Source organism: Mixophyes fleayi, chromosome 3 (assembly GCF_038048845.1).
Source record: "Mixophyes fleayi isolate aMixFle1 chromosome 3, aMixFle1.hap1, whole genome shotgun sequence".
Lineage (NCBI taxonomy): Eukaryota > Metazoa > Chordata > Amphibia > Anura > Limnodynastidae > Mixophyes > Mixophyes fleayi.
The window spans coordinates 268,948,299-268,967,164 of NC_134404.1; the positions used below are offsets into that span (position 1 = coordinate 268,948,299).

An 18,866-nucleotide genomic window follows, 5' to 3' on the forward strand; every position below is an offset into this window, starting at 1 on the left:
ATGATATCTGCATACATTTTAGTTTGTCAAAATCTTTTTACCTCTTTTAGTATTTGGCTGGTTTTTATTACACCTGCAGAACACATGGTTTACTGCTCTTGTGAATTTTGGACAAATTTGCACCTTACCTGCAGGTGATCAATCCTTCCCTGGATTAATCCCCTCATCTGCTTCACTGACTTTATATGCCCGCCACAAACCTTGCATCTTGCAGGTTATTGGTTGTTGTTTCTTTGCAAATGTGCTTTATTTTGTTACACATTCTCCTACCAGTGTTCTCCAGCCACACTATCCTTTGTTCCATTACTTTGCACTATCTGTCTATCCATGTTTCATTCACGTTTTGTCTACTTATTCCCAGTGCTAGTAAGTCTTCACTTTTCCTGCTATTTTATTATGTATATCCTGCCATACTGTGGTTGTTTGGAATCCTGTTTGAATCTTCACTACAATCTTCCTTGGACTCCATTATTTCTTTATATGGTGCGTGTTGCACAAAGAATAAACTTGCTATTTTACAAACTCCTAAAAAATCATTATATCACATTTTAAATTATAACATTCTCTTGATGGAGGAATTTATCTCCACAGAATTCCACAAACATAATTTTAAGTTAGTCACACAGTTTAGCAGAATGCTTAGGCTGGGCAAGGTGAGTATCTAAAGGATACAGTATGTGGTAGAGAAAGAGGAAAATGCCATGGGTGAGGAGGATGAATAACAATTGTAGCAATACTTTATTACCCCTCCATATTTTCCTCTTGAGACACCTGTGCTTCTATTCTTACTCTAGATGTGGAGAGCACAGATGGCACCAGATCTGCTTCTATTGTATCTGTAAGTGTCACTCACCGGACCGTGAGTGCCTCTTCCCGGACATTTAGGAACCGTGGTCGTCCTCCATCCTGAGGGTCTGCGCATGCGCAGCCCTTTTCTACCTTTCAGTGTATGTCCCTTTAACTTAATTGGAAGATCAGGCAACACTCCCTATATTAAGCACCTGTGGTCAACACCACGTGGCCTGATCTTGGAGTCTCATTCCCCATGAGTCTCTGAAGGTGTTTCCTCGTGTATTCAGCTCTGCTGATTCCTGTGGTTTCCAGACCACTTCTACTCCTGTGGTTTCCAGACCACTTCTACCCTCCTGTGTTTCATCGTGACTGTTAGCTGATTCCTATCCGCTGCCTCCATGCACTACAGTCCTCAGACCACTTCAACTCTGCTGTGTTTCATCGTGACTGTTAGCTGATTCCTATCCGCTGCCTCCGTGCACTACAGTCTTCAGACCACTTCAACTCTGCTGTGTTTCATCGTGACTGTTAGCTGATTCCTATCCGCTGCCTCCGTGCGCTTCAGTCTTCAGCTCATCTCATCTCTCCCGTGTTTCCTCGAGACTGCTACAACTGATTGCTATCCGCTGCTCTCCGTGTTCAACAGTTCCAGCTCAGCTCTGCTCTCCCGTGTTTCATCGTGGCTGCACCTGCTGGTTGCTATCCGCTACCTCCGTGTACCTGCAGAGTCCTGCTGGCTGTTACTCCTCAGTGCTACTCGTCCTACAACAGCTGATCCGCTCTCCGTGCTTCTCCGTGTTCCCGCTGGTCTCTACTCGCCAGTCTGCATCGGATCTGCGCCTCACTGCTTTCATCTCGTCTAGACCATCTCTACTCTTCAGGGTCCTCCAGGAGTCCAGTTCTACATACTACTGCTTCCTGAGTATTTGTTCCCCTGCTGGTCTACCTACCTGTGCGCTGCACCTACTTGATTACCGCTTCATCCCCCTGGGACTTCGCATCCTGCCGGCCTCCAGCCGTTCAGGTATCTCTGCACTCCTGTCTGACAGCCTGCTCCTGAACCACGGTATGCATACTTCTCATTGACTGTGCTGGTGTATTGCATATCTTGCTGGACTGAGTTGCTCTCCTCTGGAGTTTACTATCCGCTGAGACTATTGCCATCATTGACTGTGTCATCTATTGCCCGGATAGTTTATGTGACTTTATATTATTGCAGTGCTGTTCAGTCATTACTATATTGTGCATGTCATTGTGGATCAAGTTCAAGGTGCCCGTGTATCCTCTGTATTGCAGTCTCTCCCCGTGCTCCTCCTCACATATATATTCAGTGGTACAACTTGCTAGAGGCAGACCACTGATCCCTGTTTCCCGTGTCACCTGTTCCAGTATCCTCTCACATAGCAGTGGTACAACTTGCTAACGCAGACCACTGACTCCCCGGATACCTCCACTTGGATTCCATTCCTTCACCCAGACAGCGGTACAACTTGCTAACCGCAGACCGCTGACTCTCATCACCTCCTCGTTTCTGTTGGACATTCCTCCTCACCATAGCAGTGGTACAACTTGCTACCGCAGACCACTGACTACCCTCACGTGTCCTTTGTCCATACAGTTCCTCGTGTATTACATATATATCACCAGTGCTGCTAGTCATAGACTTTCCTGAGCATCTCTATCTTCTGCTGTCTCCGGTTCCGTGATCACCCTGCTACCAGAGTACCATATTACCACCTATACTGCTCTGGTAAGCTTATCACCTGGTGATTCCTGGGTAAAGACTCCTAGTGCCCGTGACAGTAAGTATGAAGCAAAGTAGACATCTATAATTAACAAAGAGAAAAAAAGCAGTAATAACAAGAATAACAAATATAACAAAAGGGAGAAATAGCATCCAGTGCATATCAGCATTTGATCAGAATTCCAGATATGCATTTTCAAGGGAAAGAGAGCTACTATTGCTTCTTAAGGGCCACAGCAGGGGATTCCCATGTATATGAGAAAACAAAGTGTGAGTAGTGAATTGACTTATATCTGATTCTCGGTTATTGGATCCTTAATAACACAAAGTATATCTATGCAAAACTATGCTAGTGGTCCAACTGCATTGGTTAGTGGTCATCTATATAAAGATTTAGAACTTCTAATCTAAATACGTATGTATTCCAAGTCCAATGCAGAGAAATATAAGAGCACAGGAACATTGGATTATTTTCAGTCAATTTCTGGGATACATAAGAATTTCTTATGATTCCGCATCATACCATGAGAGTTTTGTTGGGATAGTCAATAATTACTGTAAAAATTATAATTAGGTGCACAGTTCTAATGTATAATGTACTGAAGCCAAGCTCTAATGCTAAGATTATCATCATAGCTTAAACCTTTTCAAGTAAAAATTAGGATTCACAGTTATCCAGGTTCAGCATTCTGATGCTTTCTGTTCCTCACTCAAGAACTGTCCGTCTCGGTACCTGTGCTCTTCCGTCCGCACAAGGATGGGTGCCTTCTCTGCCTAGCAACCAGGCACACCAAACCATGCCACTTGGCGGCTCCTTTTGCGCATAGATGTTCCATTGCTAGGCAACAGGACGCTACTCTGAAAACTAGCAGCTGCTGACATCACCGCTGCCGGTAATCACTCCTCTCCCAGCCCTATTTAAGAATGACTTTAGCACCAGTAGAGTGAGTATTAGTTCATATCCTGCTCCATTTATGTTGCTAAGCTACCTTTGGTCGTACTCTACAGTTCCTGACTCAGCTAGTTCTGACACTTCTTATGGATTCTCCCTTTGGCTCTACAAGTCCACTCTGGTATTTACCTGTTGCCTGTCTGACTACTCTTTTGAATCCTCCTCGTGTACTGCGCAGACTGCACGGCTTGAGCTCAGCTTCCCTGACTATCCATTTACTTCTATCTCGCTGATTGCCCTCCTGAAGAACCGCAGACTGCACATCTCTTACAGATAAACTCAAACTCACTTGCAGAGGTCCCTGGTGAAGACCAGAGGGGCATTAGACCCCGTGCCTCCAGATAGAGCTGTGTCAATATCAGCAGTAGCTCCAGGTTCCTGACAGTAGATTCTGGCCATGTCTTCGGTTGGTACAGGGGAACACTCCTCCCGCGATCTTCTACTCCATCTTGCTCGCCGGGTAGACCAACAGGAGACTGAGCAGGCCTGACTAGTATAATATCTGCAAGGAGTAATGTTCCGATTGGTTTCCTTACAGAACTCCTTAGCCGCTCCCAGTTTGGCCACTGTACCCTCTACTTCTGCCCTCTTTCGGCTCCCACCACTACTCCTGTGGCAGCCTCTAGCCTTTGTATCCCTATGCATGAGAAATAAGTTGGTGACCCAAAAAAATGCAGAGGTTTTATAAATCAGTGTGCCATTCATTTCGAGTGCAATTCTGGTGTTTTTCCCTCTGTGCGCACTGAAGTAGCATTCAATATTTCACTGCTTATTGGACAAGCAATCACCTGGACTTCCCTGCTTTGGGAACGAGAGGATCCTCTTCTTCAGAATTCTGTGGCTTTTTCGAGACCTTTAGCAAAATATTTGATGAGCCAGGCCATGTCTCCTCCACTGCCTCCAGTCTTCTCAGTCTGCGTCAAGGATCTCTTCCAGTTGGACAGTATGTGGTACAGTTCGGTACCCTGGCGTCTGAACTTAAGTAAAATAATGAGGTACTTATCGCTACCTTCTGGCAGGGCCTCGCAGACCGGATTAAAGACAAACTCGTGCCTAGGGAGCTTGGATTCTTTAATCTTCTACTATAATAGAGTTCACCTCCGTTATAGGCAATAAACCTAGGAGATTTGCACCCCACCTTGCACCATGTTTTCAGAATCCAGTACCACCTCCAGAAGAGCCCATGCAGATTGGACGCTTCTGCCAGACTAGCGAGGAGTGTGAGAGGCACTTCAAACAAAATCTCTGCCTGTATTGCGGAGAATCGGGTCATCTCCTTGTCACAAACTTACTTGCTTTCATGCTGCTGATTTTCCTGTCTCTTTGTACAGCAGCACTTCCTGGTTTGGGTGGTCACATGATCGTGGCTGGGAGGCGGCTTTTGCTATCCACAGACTATATTAAGCTCACCTGGACACTGCAACCTTGTCAGAGTAACAAGTTACCACTTACCTGTTCCTAGCTCCTGTGCTTCGTGGATTGCTGAGTCTTCCAGTCCCCTGTGTCTTTCTGTGTTCTGATCTCTGCTTGTTAGATTATCCTGGCTCTCCAACCCCTGTGTACCGACCCGGCTTGCTGACCATCCCTCTACTCTTGTGACCCGTGTACCGAACCCCGGCTTGATTGACTCCGATTTGCTTCCTGATTCTGCCTACCTCCATTCCTGTGTACCGACCCGGCTTGATTGACTCCACATCTTCCGCTCCACTCCGCTGCACTACATCTTGGGGCGAACCTGAGGACCGCGACCTGCGACTCCTGGCAGCGAAGCCCACCCCGCCTTGCAGCGGTTCTTGGTGAACACCAGGGAGATCGTTAGACTCCGCACCTCAGGTAAGCCAGCGCTAAACAAGATTAGTAATAGTAATCCAGTATCTGTTACACTCCTCAACTCTTGTCCTAAGAGACGGAAACAGTCACTCCTGGTTGGTAAAACAGAGGCTATACTAGGAGCAACATCACCAACTTCCGGCTCTGCTCCTAATTCTGATTTCCTGATGACCTTCAGATTGGATGCTCATAGTGGCTCTTATGTTTCATAAAACACTTAACCTGCGGTGTCCATTGCCGATTTAAATGAACAGTTACTTAGGTTGCACTGTTCAGTGACGCGGAAGTCAAGTGCCAGAAAGGTCTCGCGTTAGAATTAGTTGCGGTCAGCATCATCCACCCCTTGGAAATCTGCAGCGTCGCTTTGTAGGAAAGTCTGTGTATATTGATGTAGTTTTTTGGGCTAATCAGTGTTTCTTTGTAGGTATTGTGGTACTCAAAAAATCGTACCCAACCCCTCTTGACATGCAACTCCATATTCCTATTCAGCCGTTGCCACAGCCGCTTTTCCTTACCACTCTGGATAGTAATCGTGTCACCAATTGTTCCATTACAAGCATAACGTCCCCCATTCAACTGTCGGTAGGAGTTCTGCACCAAGAGTGGATCCAGCTTCAGGTTTTGCCAAGGTCCATCAATTCTCTCATTTTTGGGCTACCTTGGCTAGGCACCCAAGCTATTCAACTCAATTGGAATCTGGCTCAAATTACTTCTAGTGCCCAATCTCTGTGCTTCCCGCAACTCCTCACACTTCCTCCCACATCCTCACCCCTGTGCCTGTGGTATCGCCCACATATTCGTCTTTACAAGACATATTTAGTAAGTCTGATTCCGAGACCCTACCTCCTCATCGTCCCTGGGCCTGTGCTATTGACTTGCTTCCTGGTAAAAAAATTCCTAGAGGTTGGCTTTACCTTCTCTCACTTCCTAAAACCCAAGCAATGTCACAACCCATTTCTGAAAACTTACAACGTGGGTTCACACGGAAATCCTCTTCTCCTGCCGGGGTAGGGTTCTTTCTTGTAAAGAAGAAGGATGGCTTTGTGTCCATGCATTGATTATCGCCCCACAGCAGCGCCATTAATTCTGCAGCGCTGAGAACTCACTCACATCAGACTGTAAGCTCAGACTGGAGCTTACAGTCTGAATTCCCTAACAGACATACAGAGAGAGAGAGAAAGACTAGGGTCAATTTGATAGCAGCCAATTAACCTACTATGTTTTTGGAGTGTGGGAGGAAACCAGAACACCCAGAAGAAATCCACGCAAACATGGGTAAACATACAAGCTCCACACAGATAAAGCCATGGTCGGGAAACAAAATCATGACCCCAGTGCTGTGAGGCTGAAGTGCTAACCACTAAGCTACTGTGCGCTCCATTAAATAACATCACTGTCAAGAAACATTATTCTCTTTCTCTCATTTCAGAACTATTCGATATTCTATGTAGATCCAAGATTTTTCCAAACTGGATCTCCGCTGTGCTTATAATTTAAACCGCATTCAAGAAGGAGACAAATGGAAAGCCACATTCAACACACGAGATGGGCATTATGAGTATTTAGTCATGCCCCTTGGATTGCATAACGCCCCCGCAGTGTTTCAATCCTTCATGAATGAGACCTTCAGAGATCTTCTATATGTGTTTGTGGTGGTGTATCTTGATGATATTTTAATCTCCCCGGATTTACCATTTCATCGAGGCCATGCCATTACCCATCTTCGCCAGCATCGCCTTTCCTACAAATTGAAAAAATATATATTTGAAGTATCCCAAGATCCTTTTTTGGGATATTTGTAATTAGGATCCTGGCTGCAAATGGATCCTGAAAAGGTTGCCACTATTACTAACTGGCTCTTACACAAAGGGCTGAATTCTATCCAAAGGACCGTGGTGTTCGCAAATTATTATAGACAGTTCATCAAGGGCTTCTCCTCCATCGTTGCTCCCATCACTGCCCTCACCCGGAAGTCCACGAATCCTAAAGTTTTGCCTCCTGAGGCAATGGCCACCTTCCATACCTTAAAAAAGGCCTTCCATTCTGCCCCGTGCTTTCTCAAACTAACCAGCAGGAGCCGTTCTTCTTAGAGGTGGATGCCACCTCCATTGGAATTAGAGCTGTCCTTCTCCAGAAGTCTCCTACATGAGGACATTTGGCTTGTTGGCTCTTTTCTAAAAAAAATCTCCTCCTGTGAGAGAAACTACGGTATTGGAGATAAGGAGCTATTGGCCATCAAAGAGTGGCGTCATCTCCTCGAGGGAACCATCCACCCCGTGACCGTCAACACTGATCATAAAAACCTTATTTTTCTCCAAGAAGCTCAGTGTTTCAACCAGTGTCATGCTCATTAGGTATTCTTCTTTGGTCGTTTTAACCTTATCGTTTTCAACTTATCGATCAGGTTCTAAGAATTTCAGGGTTGATGGCTTAACATGCTCTTTTGATAACTCTGACTCACTTGCTTCTCCTCAGCCTCAATCCATCATCGATCCTTTCTGAATTGTGGCCCTGACTAAGACCTCTTGCAGGACGCCACTCAAGGTTTAAAATTGGGCTCATTCTTCTAAACTGGCCGGACATGCTGGTTGGTCTCAAAACAAGGATAATTTGTTGAAATCATCTCAACATTTTAAATGCTTTGTTGATTGGAATTGAAAGATATTCCCGGTCCTCCATCCCAGGGATAAGGTCAGGTTATCCACCCCAAATCCGAGACTGCAAGTCCCTTCCATGAAGTTGGCCCCCACGCTTTATTGGTCCTTTTTGCATTATCCGTGCTATTAATTCAGCAACCTTCAAGCTCTGTTTACCTACCATGCTTTAAATCCATGACACCTTTCTCATGACATATTTCTCTTTTCAAGCCAGTAATTCTCAATGAATTTTTTCCTCAACCACCTCGTCCCTCTTCCAATCCATCCACTTCTGGTGAGGAGTTTGATATCAGCCATATCCTGGACTCTCGCATTTCTTAGGGACGTCTGCAATATTTAGTCCATTGGAAATGGTACAGTTTGGAGGAAAGATCGTGGGTGAACAAAAGAGATCTCCATTCACCCCTACTGTTGAAGAAATTTCACAAAGGTTCTCGCAATCCACCCCAGCTCCAGAGGAGGGAAGGGGGTACTGTCAGATGCCCTTGCTGTGCTCTTCCATCCGCACAGGGATGGGTGCCTTCTCTGCCCATGGAAGTCGTGTCTGGTTGCCTAGCAACCAGGCGCACCAAGCCTGGCCGCATGGCGGCTCCTTCTGCTCATGTACTTCCTGTTGCTAGGCAAAGAGACACTACTCTGAGACCAGGTGGCGGTGACGTCCAGCACTATTTAAGGATGACTCTGGCACCATTAGGGCAAATCCTGCTCCAGGAGTTTATGTTGCTAAGCTACCTTTGGTCTGACTCTACAGTTCCTGAATTGGTTAGTTCTGACACTTCTTCTGGGTTCTCCCTTTGGCTCAGCAAGTCCTCTCTGGTATTTCACTCCTGCAGTCTGACTACTCGTTTGGATCCTCCACGTGTACTGTGCAGACTGCACGGCTGGGCCTCAGCTTCCCTGACTATCCATTTACTTCTATCTATCTCGCTGCCCCTCCTGGGCAGATAATTTAAGATAATAAAAACTGATATACGCAGTAGGAACTGCCAATTAATGCTGGACTACTGGTTATACAAATTGAAAACCAAGTCGATTGATTAGATTAATATTACATATTTTTTAAAATAAATTATTATAAAGGTCTTTCTGAATATCTAAATTGTTATTTGCATGAGCTATGTATGTGTGTGTATTATTTAGCTTCCTATTAGTTCTATTTTTAGATATGCTTTTTATGTATATGTCATAAATATATAAATATATATTAATATTCTATGTATGTGGTATATTGATTATAATATTCATTATATATGTATGTAACTTTTATCCATTTGATAGATAGATAGATAGATAGATAGATAGATAGATAGATATTATAGCAAAGAGAGCATTCCCCAAGACAGTTCGGCTGAAAGGGGAGTGTGACAGGCTGCAGTGTGTAGAGACAGCCTTATATCAACCTACATAGGGTGTACACTCACACAGGTGGAAGTCCTATGCTTAATGGGTGATTAAATTAGTGTTTGGGTGGAAGGTAGGTATTGAAGTGTGTGCTTTTGTTGGGGGCGGGGCGAAAGATGCCTAACAACTGGACCGTGACGAGACAGTGTTGCTGTGTTAGTCAGTGCTAGGGTTGCAAATTTGTTTGTCTTTTATGGAAAACAGAAAAGTTAATGTTTCTGAAAAAATAAAATAAGAACCAAGTGAGCTGTGAACATCTTGGTGCCTTGATCACAGGGGTGTCGGATGCTCAAGGAAGCAAAATTCCGCTTCTCTACCCAGCAACCAGTTTATATGGCGGAAGTTTCCAAGGCTCCTGTGATCCTGGCCAGCTCACATCAGGAACAGCAGAGTCAGGGGTTACTGGTAGCAGAGGGGCAGGAAGAAAATACTAGGCTTCTACAGGAACAAGTGGACCAGCTGAGCAGTGACAAGTTTACTAAGTCTGTAGTAGGTATATAAAAAATGTAGATTTGAAAGCATACTTGGTATCCTTTGCAAAAATGGTCAACTGAAGTTTGGGCTGAGAAGCTGACACCTTATCTGGCCGGCGAGGCCCAGCAAATTTACTTGGGCTTGGAAGAATCACAGGCATCCGACTATCCGCACTTGACTGAAATTTTAGCCACATGGTGTTACAGGGCCAACTAAAGTCCAGCGCTTCCATGAATGGCGCCTTGTTGTAGAAAAAACAATTCTGTTGCAACTATCTTATCTCTCCAAATTTCTCAAAAAGTGGCTGCAGCCTGAGAAACACTCCCCCACGTGGATTATCGAAATCCTGGTCATAGACCCCTGTATATAGTTTGGACTGGAGGTTGCAAAAGTGAATACTGCAGTGTGATCTACAGTCATTTCAAGAACTTGTGACTGTGGCGGAGAGGTTCAGAGAGCTGCAACAAATGTCAAAACCTCTGTTGTGGCTTCCAAAGCCAATGCCCTGAAAGAAGCCGAGTTTACATATCGTTTCTGAGGGGAGTCAATGGAAAAGCTACTACAGACAAGGAAAGGGCAGTGTCTGCTCTACTAAGCTTTTGCGAAACCCAGTGTCTTATGTTACAGGAGCCTATGGACTGTTCCACTGAGTCCTACAGTGGGCAGGCCTTTCCTGTTTCGAGTGACTGTCCTTGTAATTAAAAATGTAGCTCTAGCCTTGCTGGATTCTGGGAGTGAACTCACTTTAGACTCTAACTCTGTTAGAGTGTAACAGAGTTAGAGAGTTATAAGCAACAAACTGCCAAGAGTTAAAGTAATGTGTATCTACTGTACCACCGAAGAATATGAGAGGACACTCTTACCAGTTACTGTGAAAGACCATACTATAAGTGTGGTAGCTGCCATTGCACCAAAGCTCCCTTAACCACTCATTTTGGACAGAGACTTCCGCCGTTTAAAGAGGTCCTCCAACAGCAAGTCCAGACAGATATTTCTGAAATTGACTCAAAGGCCAAAAATACGATCTTGACAGACATGCTTAAGGATACAGGGGGTAAGCTCCCTAAAATTGTGGAATTGTCATTTCTGAATGCTCTACAGTAGTCTGCGGCAACCGATTCCCATAGTCATAGGAAGCGTGGGCAGCCAGACTAGTGAAACAACAAACCATCTGTGTGGCTGGTGGGGGATGTCGTAGATGGGGTCTCCACGCCTCCAGATAAGGATCTTGACTGGTAGGCAATAGCCAATTTGTTTCCCTTAAGAAACGTTGCACATGACCAGCTTAATGATGCCACTCTTGCAAATGTTTTAAAAAATGTGGTTGCAGTTAATGGTGTAGAGAAGGATGCTAGGCGAACTGAAGGTGTACCTTACCATTTCATTAAAAAAAAATTGGTCTATAGAGTCGGAAATTTGCAGGGGAAAATGTTTGGACAATTGTTGGTACCACAAATACGTGTTCCATTAGCCTTTAGGGCAGCACATACAAATGTTTGTGTGTGGGACATTTGGGAGACGATAAGACCTTAGAGACTCTTATTGAGGTTTTATTGGCCATTAAAGAAATATTGTCATTCTTGTCCTGTATGTCAAATGAATTGTCCTAAACCTCATAATAGGGTACCACTTGTACCCAATTCAGTAATTTAGGTCCCTTTTGAACGTAAAGCAATGGATTTGGTGGGTCCCTTGGAATAGTTTGCCTGTGGACACCAATGTGTCCTAATAATTCTGAACTAAGCCAATCCACTAAGAAATATAAAATCCAGTAATGTTGCTAAGGAGCTGCTTCTATTGTATACTTATCTGAGAATCCCAAATAAGATTCTGACAGACCAGAGCACCCCATTCATCTCTAAGCTCATGAAGGATCTTTGTCAGCTCCTAAAAGTCAAAGTGATGCATACCTCCGTATACCATCCACAAGCTGATGGACCAGTGGAGCCCTTAATAGGTGTCAGGATTCCCAATATGAAGACCACTGAGAAAGTGTAAGTGGAACAAAGTGGTTTATTTAATACACAGGTTACACAGGTCTGGAAATGAAATAAATGGTGAGGCAACTAATACAAGTCAGTAGGGTATGGCAGTACTGAGATGCTAAATAATTCACAGGTGTCAGGATACCTGGTTTGCTCTGGAGGCACGAGGCACTGAGTGAGTCACAGGTAGCAGGATTCCAGGTAACCCGGGAGGCACAAGACCCCGGATGGTGAGCAAGCAGAGAAAGTGTAGTGGTCTGCAGGGAGGAGTACAGGTAGGCAGACAGCCAGGAGACTGGATCAGACACAGAGGTTTAACAACTGCAGATACTGGAGCTGGATATGCCACAGACTGTAGGTGCTAGATTGCTAGTGGTGAGATGGAATGTAGGCACAGGAGCTGGATATGCATCAGACTGTAGATGCTGGATTGATAGTGGTGCAATAGAATGAAGACACAGTAAAGCAGGAGGGTCAAACAAACTAGGGGTTAAAGTCACACGGTCCGCCACGATACCAGGGAGAAGGCAGAAGAGAAGTCACAACAAAGCCGGGCCTGGGTGTTAAGATGAGGTGCAAAATGAGGAACCAAGCAGAGATCAAAACAAGGAAATCAATCAGGATTCAAAGGAAAACCAGCAGTAGTAAAGGCAACAGATGAACTGGAAAATGTTTCTGTGACAGACAGTCTTTTAAAGGCTAGAGACAGGTGTTAAGCATCCCAGAGTAAAGAGCTTAGCTCTAGCAGGTTACAGAACAATCAAAGTACCACAGTCGCCCCTTTGGTGGAACAGTGGTACTGCAGGTTAGATACATATAATGGTCATATAATGGTAATACATATAAGTCCAACATAGTTCTTGGCTGACAGGAGCTGCAGGAGGCAAATTGTGACAATAGGACACTAAAGCACATGCTAAGGAAGGCTATATTGCAGGAGAAGAAAGACTGGGTCATTTTCCTACCATACTCTGCGGTACGGGAGGCGCTACAAGCATCAACAAGTTTTAGTCCTTTTGAACTTCTATATGGGAGGCAGCCAAGAGGTATTTTAGATGTCCTTAAAAAAGGTTGGAAGTAACAGGGTCCTAAAGAACCAACTATTGTTCAATTTGTATCACAGCTGTATGAATGGTTGGCAAAAATAGGTCCATTGGTACAACAACATGCTTAAAGTGCCCAAGAATGACAAAAGAGGAACTACGATAAGTTTGCAGTAGTTCAAAATTTTCAGCTAGGTTACAAAGTCCTGGTACTGGTGCCACTCAAGATAATAAGCTTTTTGTTCACTGGCAAGGTCTGTATGAGTTGAAAGAGGCAGTAGTAGTGCAGATAAACCACAAAGTACAGCAGTTGGTTAGGTGAAGGGAGGAGAAGCTCTATCATGTAAATTTGCTGCATGGTACCTAACCACCAGGATAATATGCACATGTGCTTTTAAATTATCTATTTGACATTTCTCAACTTATTTTCTCTTCATTATATTTCGTAGATAAAATATCCTGAAGGTGGCACTTAAACACATCTATTGCCCTACCAATCCTCTATGATATTGGGTGATGGGTTCTCAGAGGGGAGTAACTGAACCTGAAATGCAATAGCTACCTGACCGATGAAGAGGATGCAACTAAAGGTTGGGGTTACTGTACTATCACTGTTTTTTGACAGTTTTACCTTTTCTGAGTTAGCCACAGCCACAGGAGTGGTCCAAGTACAAAAACTCATTTGATGTTCTGGCTCTGTATGAGCTATCTAATTGTAAATTGGGCAATCTCTTGTAGCTACCTGTATGAATATATATTGCACTATAAGATTATGACTGTTTGGACTGATTTTAACCAAAGCCATGAAGCATTTGTTTTGAAGTGTGGTTTGTTTATTGCAACCGAATGGATACTGTACTTACTTTAATCTGGTATAGTACTGTGCTTTAAGTATAAGCAAAAAATACTCACATTTAATAATAAACACGAGTTAATTTAAAGTGTGTTACACTTCTTTTCAAAGTTTGTTAAAGTCACTCTGACTCTGGAAATGACTGAGTTAGGACAAATGGGTAATATATTAGCCAAATTAATATACATATCTACTCCACCAAGCTTTCTTAAATGAGAAGTTAATTTTATAGGGTTTTTTAATGTGTACAAAACATTGTACACTGTACTAGATGAAACACTGCAATTTATTGTGTTTGTACAATCTAATGAGTACAATAGTCAGAGAAATTTGTGCCATCTGAACCAGTGGTGGGATTCAGCTGGTTCTCACCGGTTAGCCAGAACCGATACCTAATTTTAAAGGCTAAGCCCACCCACTTCGTTGGTGGGGAGCAGGCTCCTTAAAAAAAAAAAAAACTCACCTGTCCACGGTGTCGGCACTCCGCATCCCTGCTCTGTCCGCACTGAATGTCGGGTGTGACGTCATGTTACGCCGACCCAACATTCAGTGAGGAGCGGCACAAAGAGGAGTCGGCGGCATGCAAGAAGACAGATGACAGAAGACAAGAAGAGAACAAGAGAAGAAAAGAGAAGAAAGAAGCCGATAGAAAAGGTAAGTGAAGGAACGGAAGCAAAGGCAGCATGGCAGAGAGTGAAGGGGCAGCAAAAGCAGCATGGCACAGGGTTTTGAGGGACAGCAAAGGCAGCATGGCACAGTGTTTTGACGGGCAAAGGCAGCATGGCACAGTGTTTTGAGGGGCAGCAAAGGCAGCATGGCACAGTGTTTTGAGGGGCAAAGGCAGCATGGCAAAGTGTTTTGAATGGCAAAACACATTTTTGTATACTTAAAATGGTCATTAGGGCAGAGAACCGATTGTTAATTTATTTGAATCCCACCACTGATCTGAACCCTCATACAGATGGTAATATTTCATTGATATATTTACTTTTTTAGTTTAAAGAAGAAAATTATTTTATGAGTTTGTTTCTAGCCTTAGACAAATTGCTGCCCCATAGTGCTGGAGCAATGGGTTCAATTTCAATCAGGCACTATATGTGTGTGAAGTTTGTATGTTCATTGGCTTCTGACAGAAAAGGATCATAGAGTTTGTGTGGTAGGGAATTAAGACTGTTAGCTTCAGTGAGGCAGGGACTGATGTGAATAATTTCAGAAACTCTGGAAAGTGCTGCACAATATGGTTGCGGTATATAAATAAATGATAATATATGTATTCTATTACAGAACAAGCGATGTAAGACTGTAAATATTCAGGATCACCATGAAAAATAATGTGAAGTGTTGGAGAAGGACGGGCACATCAAACACAATTGCACCAACAGACTACTTTTTTTTTTGCCTGAAATAAAGATGTCTATTTTACACACTTTCTTGGCTCAGGGCGCCATTTTTCTAGCTCACACCTACACTGCAGATGGAGAGGCGTTTACTGTATAAAAAAAACCTGCCCAGTGACCCCTTGTGCATGAAAAAATCCCTCCACTTTCCCTTGACACTCCTAAATCTGAAGTGGTCATTGGACACCTGTTATTTTACTGACATGCTAAAACTGATGGTGCATGTATTAAGCAAGCCAGGAAACAATTGCAAATACATAGGTACCATAACGTTGTAAAATAGGCTCTGTAATGACTGCCGGAGAAACCCATGATCTTTTCATTTTTTCAGTATAAAACTGTATTTCCTCTCACACCTGGAATAGACAGAAAAAGAAAATGGTTTTAAATAATAATCGTAAACCCCTTTTCCTATTCTTCGGGAGCTTTTTATTCTCCCCTTTGAGTTCTGTAATTTTCAAAGTTATGCCTTATACAAACTGAAGTGGATGTTGGGATCTATTTAAAAGTTAAGAAGGAGAAGGATGTCAGTGAAGAAAATTATTTTACTATTTTGCTTGAGCTTTGCCCCCACCAATAACAACAAATAAAAAACATACAGTTTGTATTCCTAAATACAGCCAAAAGAAAGCAATATTATTTTTTTCAAATAATACAACAAATAACAACAAAAAATATCTAGATTACCTTACAAAACAAATAAAAAAATGTATATAATTTTAATTGACATTAACAAATATTGTTGGAAATTATATAGCCCTTAATAAAGATGAGTGAAGCTGCTATGAAATTTTGCTGTGGAACAGGCTACATAGGGTGTAGCAATACAGTCTTCCAGTTTCCAATCCATTTTTTCTCCACCATTCCTTAAACTGCAATTCTGCACTCTTTTCATAAATTGCATTTTACAGCAATACAAAATGAATCTTTCTGCCACCCATTGCCCACGAATGTTAAATACCCCTAATAATACAAATGTATTTAAAAGGCATGTATAAAAGGAACTGAATATTGATAAAAACTCATTGAATTAAAAGTAATTGAAGTGAAGTAAACAATTAAGTTCAACAATGATTCTGTTCTTATAAATTATGTCTGGCTTATCAAAGTAATATCAAGACAAATAAAGACAGTAGTTGTGTTGGGGTAAACTTTGGAAAATAAAAATAGTAAAGCATAAAGCATTATTAACTTTTATTTCAACAATTAAAAGAATGTGTGCAATTATCTGTTTTGCGAAATATTAAAAAATAAGAAAGTAGTGGGAATAAGGTTAGAGAAGTGAGGATTTAAGATACTTGGTACTAAAACTTACAGTAACCTTAAACATCCATATATTGTCAAAAATGAAATCCAAATAAATATTTGTGTGTAACTAATCTCTCTGGGGAGAGTATATGATAAGAAATTTGTATATAATCATGTAGTTGTATTTATATCAGGGGTGGGCTGGCAAATTTTAGCCCAGGGCAACTCAGAAGCCTATTAGGAACATTTAAAAGGGAAAAGAAAGCAGGTGACCCAGTGACCCAGCCCAAGGTAGCCCACTATGGGTCCGGCCCAGGGGGCAGATGCCCCCCAGGCCAGCCTGCCCCTGATTTATGGCCCTAGTAGATTGTATTGTCTGAGGTTAGGGGGAAGTGGCAAATTATCAAAGTTAATACAACACATTGTATGATATAAAACATGAGTCTAATTTACCATCCCCTGTGGTGCAAATTTGACTTTCAAAACGTCATTTGGAGTTAATATTGTGATACTGTTTTATCTAATAAAACATATACACATGAACAATTTTTAAATAAAAATAATAAACATACTGTATGTAAGTTAAACTTTTAAAGAATACGAGTTGAAAGATATCGGGAATTATTAAGTTAGGTTCCTTGAGGGTATGTAAGGAAACAGGCACCTGGATCTAATGGGGGTAGTACACAAAAAACTAAAGAATCATAGACATTGCAGTTTGTGACATGTATATGTGGTATATTTGAAAAAATAATTACAGACAGAAAACTACATTTGAACTACTACTATCTTTACAAGGCAAAAAAATTATAGACATTCCACATGATAAATGCAATAGCCTTAGCTTCAGAAATGAATGCTTCCTTGTTATACTCCTTATTAGTATCCATTATGTCTATGTTTAAGTAAATTACCATGTTGTATTAATTTACTCGATAGCATATTACATCTAAAATAAGATTATATATTATATAACATAAGAAAGAAAAAGCTCAAGTACAATCAGCAAACGTGCATTTTTATCAACACAGTAACTGTTGCTTTACCTACAAGCTAATTATTCACTATAGAAAATAGTGTATTTAAATATTGAATTTACATTAAATTAAACTGGATTAAAGCCTTAATTTCCCTGTTGCTTCACCATAAATCGAGGAAACCGGCAAATCCTGATACAGGAGTTGAAGTGATCAAGGATGAATAGACTACAGCAACGAAGCCCTCCCACATTTGGCTACCTAACTCCAGGGGGCCTAGGAATAAACCTGCAGCAGCACTGCAGAAGTGTTTTGAATGGGAGAGGATGTGTGGAAGTGGTTGTAACCTTCCAGCAAAGGATGTTCTGCTGCTCCCCTGCTGCTTGGTCGCGCATGTGCAGAATATCCGTAGTTCTCTTTCCCCCCTCCCTCGCCTTCCCTCGCATACCCTATCACTCCTTCTATCATCTATGCTTCTCTCTTTCTCTCTCTTCCTCTTCTACTGCCGGCTGGGTGCTGAAGTTGGGCGGATGGCAAAAATGCATCTCAGCTAGAGAGCAGAACAGCCTCTCCCGGACAGCTCCTTACCAGGCAGCAGCTGCAGCAGCCCCCGTTCAAAGCCAGTGGGTAAGAGCAGAACTGCCCCCCTCCCCTCTTCCTCCTCTTTAATATTTCTTCTCCACCTTTACCTTTCGTACACTTCTTCCCACATCACCAATAAATGTTCGCTATACACTAAATAGACGAGAATCACGGCAGATTGACCAAGTAAAGAAGTGATGGAAAGTGCAAGGATAAATAAATGATATTCATACAAAAAGGCAGTGGATGGCAGAATGTAATTCTTATGTGAGACATCACTGCAGTCTTATTATAATAATGCTTTAACTATGTATCATATATATATATATATATATATATATATATATATATATATATATTTGTTATTCGGACAGGACTATTTTGTATTATAACTACTGCACTTACATTTTTATGCATTACCCTGTGTTTTGTGTGAGTATATTCTCTCTGACATCTGGATTGTGCATTTGTCTGGTGGAGCAGTAGCTGGATTTGATTTTCCAGCATCACACCAGCAGTAGCAGCAGCAGCAGCTACGGACGGATGAAGAGTAGATACTAGCAGCTGCAACAGATATGGGAGGGGGTAAGAGGGAGAAGGGGTTAAGAATCCCCATCATCAGGACACATTACCAAAATGTGAGAACTGTAGGCGGTGGAGGTGGATGAAGAGGAGGAGGAGAGGGAAAGCGAAGCAGAAGAGGGAGGTGTGGATCGCGGAAGAAAAATGTCTGGGAAAAAACACAAGTTATGCATTTTATACATTTTTTTTACTCTATTATATATTCAGTACAGATGATTTTTCCATTTCCTCTCTGTGAAGAACTAATATTTTAACGTGGGATAATCAATAATCTGTATATGCTCCACACCGGTGAATTAAGGTCATTGTCGATTTCCTAGTGTATCACAGGGAGCTGGGGGAGGGAGAT

General features: G+C 42.5%; 1 protein-coding gene and 1 long non-coding RNA gene across 4 annotated transcripts in view; one reads left to right on the plus strand and one right to left on the minus strand.

Moving 5' to 3' along the window:
• Positions 1–592: 592 nt before the first annotated feature.
• On the minus strand, positions 593–17,970 carry LOC142142963 (uncharacterized). Of its 2 annotated transcripts, none has more exons than XR_012689427.1 (3): positions 17,942–17,970; positions 15,394–15,484; positions 593–836 (listed from the first exon to the last, which is right to left on the minus strand). It is a non-coding gene; the product is annotated as an uncharacterized LOC142142963 (long non-coding RNA). The 2 variants fall into 2 exon arrangements; XR_012689426.1 differs by lacking the exon at positions 17,942–17,970 and adding an exon at positions 17,521–17,686.
• Positions 17,764–18,866, plus strand: part of RGS17 (regulator of G protein signaling 17) — a 94,010-nt gene continuing 92,907 nt past the window's right edge. For both annotated transcript variants that reach the window (XM_075200710.1, XM_075200711.1), the window contains exon 1: positions 17,764–17,980. The gene's annotated coding sequence lies outside the window, so the exon portion shown is untranslated. The remainder of the gene's footprint in view (positions 17,981–18,866) is intronic.